Source organism: Lissotriton helveticus, chromosome 12 (assembly GCF_964261635.1).
Source record: "Lissotriton helveticus chromosome 12, aLisHel1.1, whole genome shotgun sequence".
NCBI classification, from domain to species: Eukaryota; Metazoa; Chordata; class Amphibia; order Caudata; family Salamandridae; genus Lissotriton; species Lissotriton helveticus.
The window spans coordinates 663,671,278-663,687,450 of record NC_136073.1 but is presented as its reverse complement, the minus strand read 5'-3'; the positions used below and the strand labels follow the sequence as shown (position 1 = coordinate 663,687,450).

General features: G+C 46.0%; 1 protein-coding gene across 4 annotated transcripts in view; it reads left to right on the top strand.

Moving 5' to 3' along the window:
* LOC144799917 (anoctamin-10-like) overlaps positions 1–16,173 on the top strand; it is a 394,459-nt gene that overhangs the window by 336,639 nt on the left and 41,647 nt on the right. The window lies entirely within an intron of this gene.

Genomic DNA, 16,173 nt, shown 5'->3' with positions numbered 1-16,173 from the left:
TGGCGACAAGGCAGACCATGCACTTGAGCGCTTTAAGGACTCCAGGGCTACGGCCAAGTCCTTGGGCCTCTCGGCCCCGCGCCAGCAATCGGCTGCCTTTCACTCCTTTCATGGCCACGGAAGGGGTGTACCCACACGTGCTGCCAGCCACGCTCCGCAGGGTAATACCCAACGCGGTGGTGGCCGTGGAAACCGCCGTGGCGGTGGTCGGGGACAGCGGCGAGGTCAGTCCACACCTTTCCCCACAGCATCCGCCTCAAAACCCTCCTAGTCCGTGCTTTTAGGCCCATGTGACGCCAGTGGGGGGCAGGGTTCGCCATCACCTCCTCCACTGGCGCACTGTCACGTCGGACAGGTGGGTGCTGCAGATCGTCCGAAGGGGCTACTCCCCCCCCCCTTCGAGGCGACTCCTCCAGCCATGCCACAGCAGAACCACCGTGTATCGGGGGATTATTTGCGACTTCTGCAGGAGGAAGTTACGTCCCTCTTGGCCAAGGGGGCCATCGAGCACGTTCCTGGGCCAGAAGTAGGGTGTGGATGCTACTCCCACTACTTTCTGGTACCCAAGAAGGGCAAAGGGGGCCTACGCCCTATCTTGGACCTACGGAACGCCAACGGCTTCTTCCGGAAGGGAAGTTCAAAATGCTGACACTGGCTCAGGTCTTAGCTGCCCTGGACCCAGGAGACTGGATGGTAGCGTTGGACTTGCAGGCACTTATTTCCACATCCCCGTCCTGCTGGCCCACCGGTGCTACCTGCGCTTCACGGTTGGCCACAAGCACTTTCAGTATACCGTGCTCCCCTTCGGCCTTCCCAGCGCCCCACGGGTGTTCACAAAGGTGATGGCGGTGGTCGCAGCTCATCTGCGCAGGTTAGAGGTTTCAGTCTTCCCCTACCTCGACGACTGGTTGTTGAAGGCGGGCTCGCCCCAGACGGTCGTCAGCCACCTCCAGACTACGGCAGATCTCCTGCACCAGCTGGGGTTCTCCATCAATGTGCCAAAGTCACACCTGTGCCCCTCTCAGAAGCTCCTCTTCATCGGAGCGGTTCTCGACTCGGCGCGGTTTCGGGTTTATCCACCCGAACAGCGGGTCCGGGATATTCAGGCTCTGATTCCCATCTTTCAGCCGTTATCCCAGGTCTCGGTCAGGTTGACGCTGTGGCTTCTGGGGCTGATGGCCTCCTGCATCCTACTGGTGCATCACGCCAGGTGGCGGATGCGGGCTCTGCAGTGGGACCTGAAGTTTCAGTGGGCCCAGCATCAGGGCAACCTGTCCGACCACGTCCTGATCTCGGAGGGCACTGCGAGACAGCTGCAGTGGTGGCTCACGGACCGCGATTGGGTCAGCGGCAGATCCCTCTCCCTTCCCCAACCGGAGCACGTAGTTGTGACGGACGCGTCCCTCCAGGGCTGGGGAGGCCACATGGGAGAGGCGGAGATCAGAGGCCTCTGGTCTCCGGCGGAGGCCCGGCTCCACATCAACCTCTTGGAGTTACGGGCGATTCGTCTAGCACTGAAGGCATTCCTCCCCTCTGTCCGGGGTAGTGTAGTTCAGCCAAGGTCCTGGACCATAACTTGCCCTTGTCAGAAGTGCTTCAGCTGGGAGTGTCCCCCTCAGAACCTCTTTTCCTGTTTAACAAAGTACGTACTGCCCAACACACAGGCTCCTGTGAATGGGACAGTATCCCACTGCCACCGCCACGCATGCAGGGACCCCATATTCCTCACAGAACACCCTACCCCTGAGAGCTTGGTGGTCCAAGCCTCAACTTCCCATGTAAATCCTGATGCATTCTCCACTACACCATTGGATCGGGAATACAAAAGATTTGACAGTTCAGGTAAGAAAATGTTTTCTTTCACCAGCCTGTCATTGCAATCCATAAACACTGCATGCCTTTTGGGCCGCTATTCCCACTCTGTGAGATACTGCTGCGTAGGTGCTGCCAGCAGTTCCGGAGGAGGCTCGAGCCAGGCTCTTCCAGGATGGTGCCGACGGGAGGGATACCGCTAAGTTCACCAATAGATGTGGACAGGACACCACCAACTCACTAAGTAGAGTGGTTTCTCCGACTGTCGCCCTACGGTGTCATGCCAGGTTGAGGACTATTGACTTTTCTGGGGATGTCCAAACATCTCCTATGGACATGCCTTTTAATGGTTGCCGTCTCTTCAGAGACAAGGCGGATTCAGCACTGGTGTGCTTTAAGGGAAGCAGGGCTACAGCCAGTACCTTGGGCCTTTTCATAACCCCTCTCTGTCCCCAATCTGCCTTTCACTGTTTTCATGGCAGCTGCATCTGTACCCGCCTAGCCACAGCGGTGTGCAAGCTTCACAGCATCTGTGTTGCCGAGGACACAGTACCTACCGACCCTATGGATCAGGCAGCCATTGGTTGGGTAAGTCCAAACCCCACCCCTAGGAGTCGCAGCCTTCAAACCTTTCAAATCTGCCCTCTTACCATCACTTGTGTCCAGTGGGCAGCAGGATTCACCATCACCGGCCCCTTTGGAGTCTATAACATCTGATAGATGGGTATAACAGATCGTCCGAAAGGGCTACTCCTTCTCAACCAAACTAAACCTCCCCATGCCACCAACTTTCTACAGGCCGAAGGAGGATCACCTATCTCTTCTCCACCAGAAAGTCACAGCCCTCTTGGCCAGGGGAGCCATAGAGAGGGTGCCAACACCAGAAGTGTGTTGTGGTTGTTATTCCCACTACTTTCTGGTGCCCTTAAAAGATGGCGGCCGTCATCCTATCCTAGACCTGCACCCTCTCAATTACCTCCTCAAGAAGAAGTTCAATATGCCCATGCTAGCTCAGGTCCTGTCTGCCCTCAACCCGGGAGACATGAATGGTAGCATTGGACTTGCAGGATGCATATTTTCCTATTCCCATCCTCCCTGCCCACAGGTGTTACCTGTGGTTCACAGTGGGCCATGAGTAGTTTAAGTTTGCCGTGCTTCCCTTTGGCTTCACTAGTGCCGCGCAGATCTTCACCAAGGTGATTGTAGTGATTGCAGCTAATATGCGGACATCTGGGGTGGCAGTCATCCCCTCTCTCGATGGCTAGCTGTTGAAGGCAGGTTCGCCACAGGCTGTCGTCTTCCACCTGCAGACTACGGCCGACATCCTGCATCTGCTGAGGTTCACTATCAATGTGCCAAAGTCACACCTGACTCTCTTAGATACTTCCTTTCATCTGAGTTGTCCTGACTCTTATCCTCCTGAATGGTGAGTCCAGGGTATTCAAACTGTAATACAAATGTTTCAGCCTCTATCCTGGATTTTGGTGTGACTGGCTCTGAGGCTGTTGGGCCTCATAGCCTCCTTTATCCTGCTGGTGACACGTGCCCACTGGCATATGTGAGCTCTGCGGTGGGACCTGAAGTTCCAGTGAACGCAGCATCAGGGGAATTTCTCCAACATGGTCCAGATCTTAGAGGGAACTGCAAAAGACTTCCAGTGGTGGCTTATGAGCTGCATTTCGGTCAGCAGCAGACTCCTCTCCCTATCTGCTACCAGATCTGACAGAAGTGACAGCTGCGTCTCTCCTGTGATGGGGTAGCCATTTGGGAGAAGTGGAGATTAGAGGCCCTCAGTGGAATCCAGATGGCACATGAGCCTGTTGGAGCTCCGAGCGACGCTATTGGCATTGAAAGCCTTACTACCCTCCTGTGGGGATTACCTACTTGGGAGTCCTTTTTTGCCAATTTACTGTCTGGACGTCCTGCCACTAAAGTTCCTCGCCACTGCAGAACCTGGGAAAAGAAAGAAAAAAGTATGAAACAGACAGACACCGTATTAAAAGGGTCTGTCTGTTTAAACATGCTCATGAAGCTAACCAGTCAGAAGATGTCGGACCAAAGAAGACGGAAACCTGACAACCGGAAGAGGAGAAAGAAGACGCAGATGCGGGACTCCAAGAGGACAAAACGGAGCCAGAGAAAGGAAGGACTGCCAGGAACATTCCTGCCAAGTGGAAGGAGGGCCGAACCTAAAGGAGGACGGTATCGGAAGCCACCAAGCCAGAGAGCTGTGATGGATGTGGTCGAGAAGACGAGGATGCTGAGTCGGGTCTTGAGGAATACTGGACTGCCCCAGAGGATGCTGACTATCCGGCACAACTCTGGAGAGTTGCGGCAGAGCGGGTAGATATCTGGGACTAAACTCTTTTAAGGGGGAGGGGGTTACGGGTCAGTTGCGGGAAACTGTTGGTGAAAGGTGAAGGGCATATACACAGTTCACAGTGGTTTGAAATGAAGGCATGAATTAAAAATAAAATTAACTGCATGCCAATAAATACCAGCCAAATATCTACCCATGCAGACTACAAGTACAATAAGGCCTTTCTGGAAGACTAAAAGAATGGGGATAGCATATTGAAAACCGCCCTCGGTGGTACTTCCCTGAATAGTCCCAAGACCACGGATAAAAATTATTTCCTTTTCTTGTCTTTTGTTTTACCTTTCTTTTTCCTTCTGGACACTCTATTTCGTATGCAGGGAAAATAAAGAAGACACAACTAAACTTTTACGTACTGAATGACATAGACAACTGCAATAACCTTTGGTTGTCTCCACTGACAACCTCCCTCTTTTCCTATCTAATCACGAGATATGTTGGTGATGGAGACATCAAGGCATTATTACTGAACCCATACTTACTGCTCATTTTTCTTTTTGCCGAGAATCCGGGGTAGGTCCAACCACGCCCGAATATGTAGAAGAAGAACAGAAGGGGACAGGAATTACCAATGGAAGAGATTTTTGTTTTCAAGTGCTTACATCATTATCGTAAATGCTTTGAATAAAAGACACCATTGAGAAACCACCTAAACCTCCTCGCCTTTACATCTGGCCCAGCCTCCTAAAAGTACCACACCTCCATCAAGGGGAAAGCTAGTTCAAGTTTTCACAGACAACAACACCACCATGTGGTACGGCAACAAACAGGGTGGGGTAAGATCGTGGAGTCTTTGTAAGGAGGCTCTGCATCTCTAGACATGGTTGGAACATCAGGACATTTCCATGGTTATTCAATATCTGACAAGCTCTTTAACCTTTTCCGTGCGACCGCGTTTCCCCCTCCGGTGCTGGGCCCTAATAGAAACGGGCGTGGTCATGACGGAACGGTTCCGTCATGAGCACAGCTCAACCGACGCTCATGACGGAACCGCTCCGTCATGAGCACCGAAGGGGTTAAATGTGAGAGCAGACAAACTCAGCCGAAGATGCTTAGCGATCATGATTGGCATCTCCATCAGGAGGTGGTGCAAGGTTTCTGTTATATCCTAAGTATTACATTTACATGTAATCAGCCTAGATGCTCCTAGCTGCTCAGCCAGAGTGAGAGATGGTAATGGAATGTTGGTGTGACTGTGATGCGTGGAATGCCTGGGTGGCTGTGTGGATGAGTGGTGACAGTTGGAGATGAGCTGAGCAGCTAGGCAGGCTGCTCCTGGTGGGGCTGGTGTAGGAGATGTAGGAGCTGCTACATGGCTGAACTGAGATTGATACTACCCTGAACTGGAACCAATAAAGAAGACTTAAAATAATACTACATGGCTACCAGTGTCTCTATGTGCAGGGTACAACAGTTTCTTTCAGCAGTGGTGAGAACCTTGGTTAGATCTATTTGCCACCGCCGAGAACGCACAGTGTGAGCAGTTCAATGCTCTGACATTTCCAAGGCTGCTCTTGCTCGGAGGCCCTTTTTGTCTGGAGTGGAGCTCAGACCTCCTCTACACCTTTACGCTAATACCACTCCTGCCCATAGTACTGAAGAAGATCAGGAACAACTAAGCTAAAGTTACCCTTGTGGCTCCAGGCTGGGCATGGAGAGTGTGGTGTCCTGAGCTGTTGAACATGACAATTGGGCCTCAGATCAGGCTGTTCCTTTGGGAGGATCTTCTGTCACAGCAGCAGGAGAGGGTTCTTCAACCGACCCTGTCCACTCTCTGCCTTCTTGTGTGGAGGTTGAGTGGTGACAGTTGACAGCTTTCGACCTTCAGTCTGAAGTCTGTGACGTTATCTTGGCAGCATGGCGTCCTTCCACTAAGACGGTGTTTGACTGTTGTTAGGGAAAGTTTGTGGCACGGTGTACAGAAATGTCAACACACTCCTCCAGGGGAACCCAGGGGAGGGAACTATAGTCTATGGTGTCTCAAGGGTGGGCTGGCCTCCAACCTACTATATGCAGACAAATTGAGCTACCCGAGAATTGTATTCAATTACTTTACAGTGTCCTGCTCAGCACTGCTCAGTAGGAGTGCTGATCATACATAAAATGTAATGAGTTGTCTTCACACCACCAGAAGTCATGCTTCATTATAGGACAACCCTCACTCTCCAAAAACCCAGTTTGATGAAGAGCGGGGCTACTCCTGAAGACAGGGAGGCACTTGTAAGTTAGAGTGTGTAGGAGAGTTGGATCTGCTTTAGTTACCCCCACTTTTTGCTGATGCTTCACTGTTTTTCGACTTTAGTCTGGCTGGGACCCTGCTATCCACGGCCCCAGCCTAGCTGCTTCCTCTCTAAAATGATTGCATGTACTTTAGGTACACCACAAATTTGGTTCTGGGGTACCCTTATAAGTCCCTAGTATATGGTATCCTATATACCCAGGGCATGGATTGGTGTCACTACAACGCGGTTTTTTACAACGCATTCCGTTACATCGGAATTTTTACAACGCAGGATCCATTACATCGGATGCCATTACAACGCATGGCATTACATAGCAGATGCTATTACAACGCATGGCATTACATCGTAAGTATAGGTAAGTATATCTTTTTAAAAAAAATGTAATTAAGTTAATTTAATTTAATTAATTTAATTAAAATACATTTTAAAATAGTAATTAATTTAATTTAATAAATTTAAATCTATTTATTTAATTAAATTTTAATAAAAATTGTAATTAATTTTAATTAATTAATATAATGAAATTAATTTAATTTAAATATTTTTAAACATTATAATTAAAATAAATAAATTAAAATATTTTATTTAATTTAATTAATTTAATTAAAAAATGTAATTAATATAATATAATTAATTTAATATAATAAATATATTTTAATTAATTTATAAATGGTAAATATAATTTAATTAGCCCTAAGCACAAACCCAACCCTGAACCCTAAAACACCCCTGTACCCCAAAACCCAAACCCTACCCTGAAACCTAAAAACACCCCTGTACCCCAAAACCCAAACCCTACCCTGAAACCTAAAAACACCCCTGTACCCCAAAACCCCAAACCTGCCCTGAAACCTAAAAACACCCCTGTACCCCAAAACCCAAACCCTACCCTGAAACCTAAAAACACCCCTGTACCCCAAAACCCAAACCCTACCCTGAAACCTAAAAACACCCCTGTACCCCACAACCCAAACCCTACCCTGAAACCTAAAAACACCCCTGTACCCCAAAACCCAAACCCTACCCTGAAACCTAAAAACACCCCTGTACCTCACCAAAACCCAAACCCTACCCTGAAACCTAAAAACACCCCTGTACCCCAAAACCCAAACCCTACCCTGAAACCTAAAAACACCCCTGTACACCTGTACTTATTTTAAAAATTATTTTATTTAATATAATAAATAATAATTTAATAATATTAAAAAACATAAATAAATATATTTAATTATAATTAATATTAATAAAATAAAAAAAATTAAATACTTACCTATATTTACGATGTAATGCCATGCGTTGTAATAGCATCTGCTATGTAATGCCATGCGTTGTAATGGCATCCGATGTAATGGATCCTGCGTTGTAAAAGTTCCGTTGTAAAAGCCTCCCGTTGTAAAAGTTGCGATGTAACGGTGCATTACCCCAGGGCATAGGTACCACAGAGGCCTCTCAGGGGCTGCAGCATGTATTATGCCACCCCTGAGAGACCCCTTAAAATGACACAACAGGTCTGCTACAGCGGCTTGTGTAAGGTTGTGTATGCGCCCCTTACTTGGATATAGGTTCCCTATATCTTCCTTATATTACTGCACATATAAACCTATCAGTCACCCCTATGGCAGTCCTTATCAATCCTGAAGGCAGGGTGCTGGGTTTTGTGTGAGAGGGTGCACATGCTTGAGCAGGGCCCCTCTGCTGCCTTCGTAATCTATTATCCGGGGTTGTTCTGTGATGCAGCCAAACCATATACTCTTAAGTGCATTATAACCTCGTAGTAAATGCTAACTTTGGATTAGCTGCAAGGAAACATGTTGTGCTTGGTGTCAAGCACCTTGAAATCATACCTCCCCGCCAGTCCTGGCGGGGGAAGTATGATTCCACCCTCCTAGAGGGAGAAATATGACAACACCGGTACACCCGGTACCAGCTTAACAGAACCCTGGCATCACAAGATGGATGCTGCCAGCCACAGACACGCGTCTGCCCTCCTGCTGCTGCACGAAACTCTTGCAGGGGAGGCTGGACAAAAGGATTCCTGTCACAGGGAGGTGTAACCACCTCCCTGACAGACTTTAGTGTATTGGGGCTGGGTGGGTGCACTCCAAGAGTGCTTTGATGTCTGCACTGGGCGGCTCATTTAGTGTCCCTGTGCATAGTCCAGCTCAAACCAGTTGCAGGGGCTCCCAGCCCCTGCTCTGGCGCGAAACTGGACAAAGGATATGGGTGTAGCCACCCCTCTATCCTGACCCTCCCATAGGTGGGTCCCCAGAGTTTGTCCCACCCGTTCCTTGGGTATAAAGTAGGAACCCCTGAATACAGGACTTTAGATTTACCTGGACAAAACTCTGCTACAGAATCCCAGAACTTCAACTATATACACTTCATTGGATGACCGAAGAATCTCCCTTGGAGTAAAGGAGTTGCTCCCCTGCAAGGCAGGCACCAAAGACACATCTGTCCGAAGACTTTGCAACACAGGGGGTGGGTTTCCAAGCTTCCCAGAGGCTGATCCGTGCTCTCAGAAAACCAGAGATCCAAAGCCCTCGTGGGGACCCTGCAACCCGAACCCCTGGACATCGTGACCATTTGCAGCTGCATATGCTTCTTGGCGATCCCTGATGCGGTGCATTGGGCTACTTGTAGTCAAGAACCCCGATCAGTGATTCCACCAACGATTACTGGCCTACACTCCACAAGTGACCCGTGGGCTGGTATTTAGTGATTCCTCTCGAAGTCCCTTCGCGATCGCTTGTCCGTCGACTTGTGGGTCCCTGAGAAGGTAACTCTGAATGGGCTTACCTAGTTCCTCCAGACGTGCCCTGACTAGAGTCACCTGGACCTTGCTGGTCCATCCCGAAGCCTTTTTACTGTCACCACGTGGGTTGCTCTTGCCAAGGCTTGTTGGTCTCCGATCCGGACACCGACCCCCCCCAGCACTCGACATCCTTCGTGAGACAGCTCGCCTGCGGACTCTGGTCATCTTTGGCGTCTCCTGGTCTCCGTGGCAGCGGAGTCAAGCTACTCCTCATCGCACCTGAAACACCCGACATTGGTGGGCATTGGTCTACCGTGCCCCTGGTCACCCTGAAATGACTCAGACTCTGTCCCCTCTGCTTTCAGGTTCGTCACATCTCTGATCCAGGCTTGGATCCCACCGGACTACTTTCCTTTTGACAGCAGCACAACGTTGCAGCATCTCGCCATTGAAAACAGCAACGATTCCCGACACCATTTGACACCTATGCACCCGACTTCCCTGGGTGAGGTAACATGAGTACTCCGGTGCTCACATGGATGCTGGCCTTAGAACCTTCTAGGTCTAAAAGGGTTTGCTCCAAGTCCTCTCCGAAGTGTCCTTAATCTTTAATATTCCAAACGCTACTTTCCCATAGGATTGTACGGAGCTCGCAGCTGTGTTCTCACACTGCACGCATCCCCTGTGTCACTACCTTGGGTGGTTCCTTGGGGTCCCAGCGATTCTATGCGCTCTGGGCACTGTGTCTAGTCAAGTCGTGGTTCTTATACCACTTTCTTAATATATGGTTTGTCTCCCCCTGGGGCCCATTGTATATTGTGCTATTTACTGAAGTTCTATCGTGTTGATATTGTGTATCTTGTTCTCAAATCTCATAAAGAGGTTAGTAGAGTGTTTAGTAATAAATACATATATTTTATATACACCTTGTGTGGTTCCCCTTTCATTTTGTCATTCAAGAGGTTATAATCTGGTAAACCAAGCTGCTTTACACTCCTTCAAGACTTAGCCTGAAGGCTGCTCTCCATAGCTACCACTAGAATAGCTTTCAATAAAGGTTGTCTTAAACCTATCATCATTAAGGGTTGTTTGGACTGGTGCAAGGTGCCCACTATAACTAGTGGACAGCATATGCCAGGCCAACTTCTCACATAATGGGCCTGTGTAAACAGTGAATTAAAAAACAATGTGACATCCTAAATCCTATTTATTCATTGAACAAAACACTTGGTATTAAAAGATGAAAATGTGAGGATAATGGGAACTAGTACCTCATCTATTACCGTCGCTGACATGTTTCTGCCTAGTGTCTCAACTGAGTCTGCGGCATTCTTCAGGACGAACAAACGGCCTCCTAATGAGGCAATTTTGTACTAAGAATTGCCTCGTTGGTAGTGTGACCTATGTCTACCTCTTATCTGAAACGGTTCATAGATACCCAACTTTGGGTCTGCAGTGTCTAATGGAAGAAGGGCTCAGGGACCCCTGTAGTCACACTTGCCTCAAGTTGCATCCCTTGCCGTACACTTACTCGCATCCACTCCTTCCTCCCAACAGGGTATCTATGAACCGTAGGGGTATCTGTGAAACGTTTCAGATAAGAGGTAGACAGAAGTTACCCTACCAACGAGGCAATTCTTAGTACTAAATTGCTTCATTAGGAGCCTGTTTGTTTGTTCTGAAGAATGCCGCTGACTCAGCTGAGCCACAAGGCAGAAACAATCAATCAATCAAAAGACTTTATTTCGATCTCTGCGGATCATTAAAGTACACCATAAAACAAGACAATTGCAAACACACAGTACAAATGAGACATTTCACTATAAATAAACAATCGCAGCCTATTTACAATCACAGCAAGACAGTTCAGTCAAAGTGCATTGGTGCAAAAGGAAAACAAATCCATTTAGTAGCCACCTAATTGTAAGACTGACATCATTATTTACAATTACAAACTTTATAGGTTTGCATAAGAGAAACAATTATATATGCTAAAACTGCATTTGTAAGAGTATTAAAACATTTAAAAATGTAAAAATCTGTGTGCTAATAAAATAAGACACGGCCCACAGTGGAAAACATAATAAACTACGCCGTATGAGCTACACCCTTAAAACTTTCAGAATACTTAGTATGCCTGATCCATGCAGCCATTAGAAACTTTGCAATGCAAAATACAATCATATGCATTGTGTTTGTCTTCAATATTCTATATGCCTCCTTACTCCCAGATTTCTACAGAGGGGGGCAATCCATTTAAGTCGTGATCGGGAGTATAGGGGGCAGAAGAATAGAACATGTTCAGGTGACTCAGCAATCCCTTGACAGCAGGGGCAACTTCTTCAACACTCTCCCCTACTTTACTCCAATTTCTTCTGAAATGATTAAGGGGTAGACAACCATACCTAAACTGTAGGTACAGTTTCCTTGCTAGAGGACGTTCAATTTCATCCAGTGAGGGCTCAAATTCACAGACTGTTTAAAACTCATAAAATAAATCCAAAGTAATCCCTTTCAATGAAATTTACAAGGCAGAAACATGTTAACGACGGTAAAAGTAGGCTTCAGTAGGCCAATCCATCACTCTTCCTAATTTTTCCGTTCCACCTCATTCCTCCAAGGAAGAGAAGCAACGTCACTGCTTGGACCCAACTAGTGTGTTGTTGTTCTACACTGACCCCAAACAAGAGCTCCTGGTGGATGACCATACCATGGGGTATGTTGGAGCGAAGAAAGGATGGGCCTTACAGAAGAGGACCATCTCACGATGGATCGTGCTCTGTATTAAAATCTGCTACGCATTGGCTAAGAAGCAACCCCCTGAAGGGTTGCGTGTTCATTGCACTAGAGCTAAAGCTGTAACCACTGCGTTAGCACTTGGTTCTGAACATCTGCCAGGCCACAACGTGGGTTTCCTTGCACATGTTTACCAAACACTGCTGCCTGGGTAGTCAGGTCCATTGAGATGGGTATTTTGCCAGTTCGGTCCTGCAGGACTTTCTCAAGTGAAATGGTTCCACAGACCCACCTCCGGGGAGGTATTACTTGAGTGTCTATTCTCAGGTAAGGAATCTGCGCTAGAAGTCTCTATCAGAAGATCAAATTACTTGCCTTTGGAAACACCTTATCTTGTAGAGACTCGGTCTAGCCACAAATTCCTTACAGACCCACCCATCCTCCCGGTTCTGTGAACAGATTTAGAGGGACACGGTTTTTCCACTTTCAGGGCCCTACTGTTCCACACCAGTGATCAGAGTGCTTCGTGCTTCTGGCATGGAAAGTCGCGAAAAGTTACTGACGTCAGCGTACTAGGGTGGCTCCTATGTAGGCACCACCTACATTACGTCTGGCATGGGTAACGCCGATGACGAAGAGCCAAACGACACCACCTACCAGTGCACAGACTTTCTGCTATCAGAAAAGAGTCCGGATACAGTCGGATGTCTGGGTATAATTTTAAGGTAAGGAATCTGCAGCAAGAGACTCTATCAGATAAAGTGTTACCAAAGGCAAATAACTTTTTCAACAGGTGGGTGACATCCAAGATGAAATGGACTCTTCGCACTGTTTAACTTAGTGCTAGCTGTGAACACCTTAGAGGAACAAAATACATGATAAAAAAGCGTAAATGTCTTCTCAGGATACTTCTAAGCTCTCCAAGGCTGCATAATGATGTTTTTCAGTTGTGGTATAAAAATAATAAAATAAATGACTAGAAGACATAGAAAGTAACAGGCGGGGACAAATACGGGCCAGAATATTAAAGCATGGGCAGGTTTCGTTGCTCATTGAAATGCAGTCTGAAGAAAATATTTGAGGGATAAAACTGTCAATAAAAGAAGCAAATCTAACTTTTCATTTTTGTTACAGTTTTGTTGACTTGAGAAGTTTTGTGTGCTTTGGGAATAATCTGTATGCATATGTAGCATACAAAATAATTTTTATAACACATTTTATTTCACCCTAATACAAACGAGGAGGTAAGATGGCACTACTGCAGTACTGATACAACACTGGCATATTTCTTTAAAAACACTTCACACAGACCACCCTTTGAGGCTGGCACATTTCATCCTTATATTCATACTATTAAGCACAAGCACCACTGTGCATACAAATAGGGTCCTAAAGGACATTAATTAGACAAACAGGTAAAGGAGCACCAAGCAGTGACAAAGCACGCAGGTTTTCCATCGACTGCCGGAGATTTGAGTTTGCCAGTGATTGTTTTGTTTTGTTTTCACATGGTTTTTGTGAAGCTTTATTGTTAAAGGAGCTGTAGGGCAAAAAGAGTTCCATAACAGTAAAACTCTTTATGGGGAGCAGTTTCAAATGGACGCAATCTTGTTTGCTGTCAAACATTAGCAGTCATAAAAACAAGCATTGGCTAAGCCAATAGGTCTCACCTTTGGGACGTATTTGCTTTGCCAATGCCTTTTGGCGATGTTGTACAGTGATGCTGCACAGCAGGGCAAAAAGGAAAAAAATAAAAATCTGTCAAATAAGCATGACGGCACCGTGCTATTGTGTTTACTAGCCTGCCTGGTAGGTTGAGAAGAGTTATTTAAATGCAGTAAATTTAGGAGTGCCTTGGTTGTGAGTAACTAAGCTGCACAAGCTTGAGTCTGGGCACCACACACCGGCTCATGTGGGGAGGGAGGGGGTGCTAAACAGCAGCAGTGGCGAGACAGTGGGAATGAAGATGCTAGACAGGGGGAGGCAGTGCCTGGCTTGGAGAACTGCCATATATTTCACACACAGATTATATCGTAACCATGCTGGCAGGCAAGGTTGCTATCCCTTTAATGAGAAAGGGTAGCCATGCACTGGCAGAGTTCGTAGAGTGTAGCCAGAACTACAGAAGGCTTTTATGCATATGGGGAAAATACATGGGGAAGTACGAATTGACCTCAATAGTGTAATCAATGGAACATTGATGACATCCCTTGGGCACTCAAACTGGTGAATCCCTCCTCTAATGATAAATTAGAAGGTAAGTATTTTCAATTGTTGTTTATTTGTTTCAGTAAATGGTATTCAATTCATATCCATTTTCGAAATTTTCCAAAAGAATCCAACTTCATATATACACATTGTTATGTTGTGCTCCAATGCATTTCGGGCCTCCGCCCTTCATCGGGGAGCCTCTAAAATAAAGACGAGTATATTTGTAACCATCATATAAACAATGAAAAAAGGGGTGAAAACGGAAAGTTCCTTAACCCAATGAAAATACCCCGATGTGAGTTGGTATAATATGGTCCTTAGTGAAAGATGTAATCGTTAAGCAATGACTGGATTTATGGTATATAACTAAATCCACTTTAAATCAAGTGCAAGAGTAACGTAATAGCAAGTGTTAGATAATAGTGGGTTTGCCGTAAATATATAGTGAAGCTAAAACTGATAAGGATCCAAGTGCGATCAGGCTGATAACAAAGTGCTTATATTAAAACGAGGGTGAATAGCGCTTAAGAAGCGGTAGTCGCGATTATTTATAACTTACGAAGTTAGAAGTCGGAACTGGTTCCGGACGCCGACATGAACCGGCGATAGTTTAACCGGAAGCGTGAGTACGCGCTTGATAAACAGAAAACGTAAGGGTACGCGAATCACGTGAGAGGGTAGTGTAAAGCTAGAAAAGGGACAACGGTGCACATGAGGATAGGAAAGGAAGTGGGTAAACGGAATGGCTTGAATCTGTGTGCTCAAATGAAGCATAATAATGGTAGAACATAATGTTAAAATTATATCGTGCATTCAGATATATAAGCGAAATAATATTCACAATAAATAACATTACTAAACAAATGTCTATACATGAGATGATATCCACAGGTAGGAGGCAGAGTCAGAACTAAATTGCACCAGAAAAGTGCTGTCATTCAGGGTTTATAAGTAACATGAAAACTCAATGCGTTCATTTAAGCCATGGGGCTTGGTTGAATTAAGTTTATAAATCCAATAATTCTCGCGTTGTAGTAACATCCTGTTATTGTCTCTTCCTTCAGCCTTTTTAATGATTTCCAAAGCCATGAACTTGAGTTGGGCTATATTATGGTTCATTTCCACAAACGCGAGAATTATTGGATTTATAAACTTAATTCAACCAAGCCCCATGGCTTAAATGAACGCATTGAGTTTTCATGTTACTTATAAACCCTGAATGACAGCACTTTTCTGGTGCAATTTAGTTCTGACTCTGCCTCCTACCTGTGGATATCATCTCATGTATAGACATTTGTTTAGTAATGTTATTTATTGTGAATATTATTTCGCTTATATATCTGAATGCACAATATAATTTTAACATTATGTTCTACCATTATTATGCTTCATTTGAGCACACAGATTCAAGCCATTCCGTTTACCCACTTCCTTTCCTATCCTCATGTGCACCGTTGTCCCTTTTCTAGCTTTACACTACCCTCTCACGTGATTCGCGTACCCTTACGTTTTCTGTTTATCAAGCGCGTACTCACGCTTCCGGTTAAACTATCGCCGGTTCATGTCGGCGTCCGGAACCAGTTCCGACTTCTAACTTCGTAAGTTATAAATAATCGCGACTACCGCTTCTTAAGCGCTATTCACCCTCATTTTAATATAAGCACTTTGTTATCAGCCTGATCGCACTTGGATCCTTATCAGTTTTAGCTTCACTATATATTTACGGCAAACCCACTATTATCTAACACTTGCTATTACGTTACTCTTGCACTTGATTTAAAGTGGATTTAGTTATATACCATAAATCCAGTCATTGTTTAACGATTACATCTTTCACTAAGGACCATATTATACCAACTCACATCGGGGTATTTTCATTGGGTTAAGGAACTTTCCGTTTTCACCCCTTTTTTCATTGTTTATATGATGGTTACAAATATACTCGTCTTTATTTCAGAGGCTCCCCGATGAAGGGCGGAGGCCCGAAATGCATTGGAGCACAACATAACAATGTGTATATATGAAGTTGGATTCTTTTG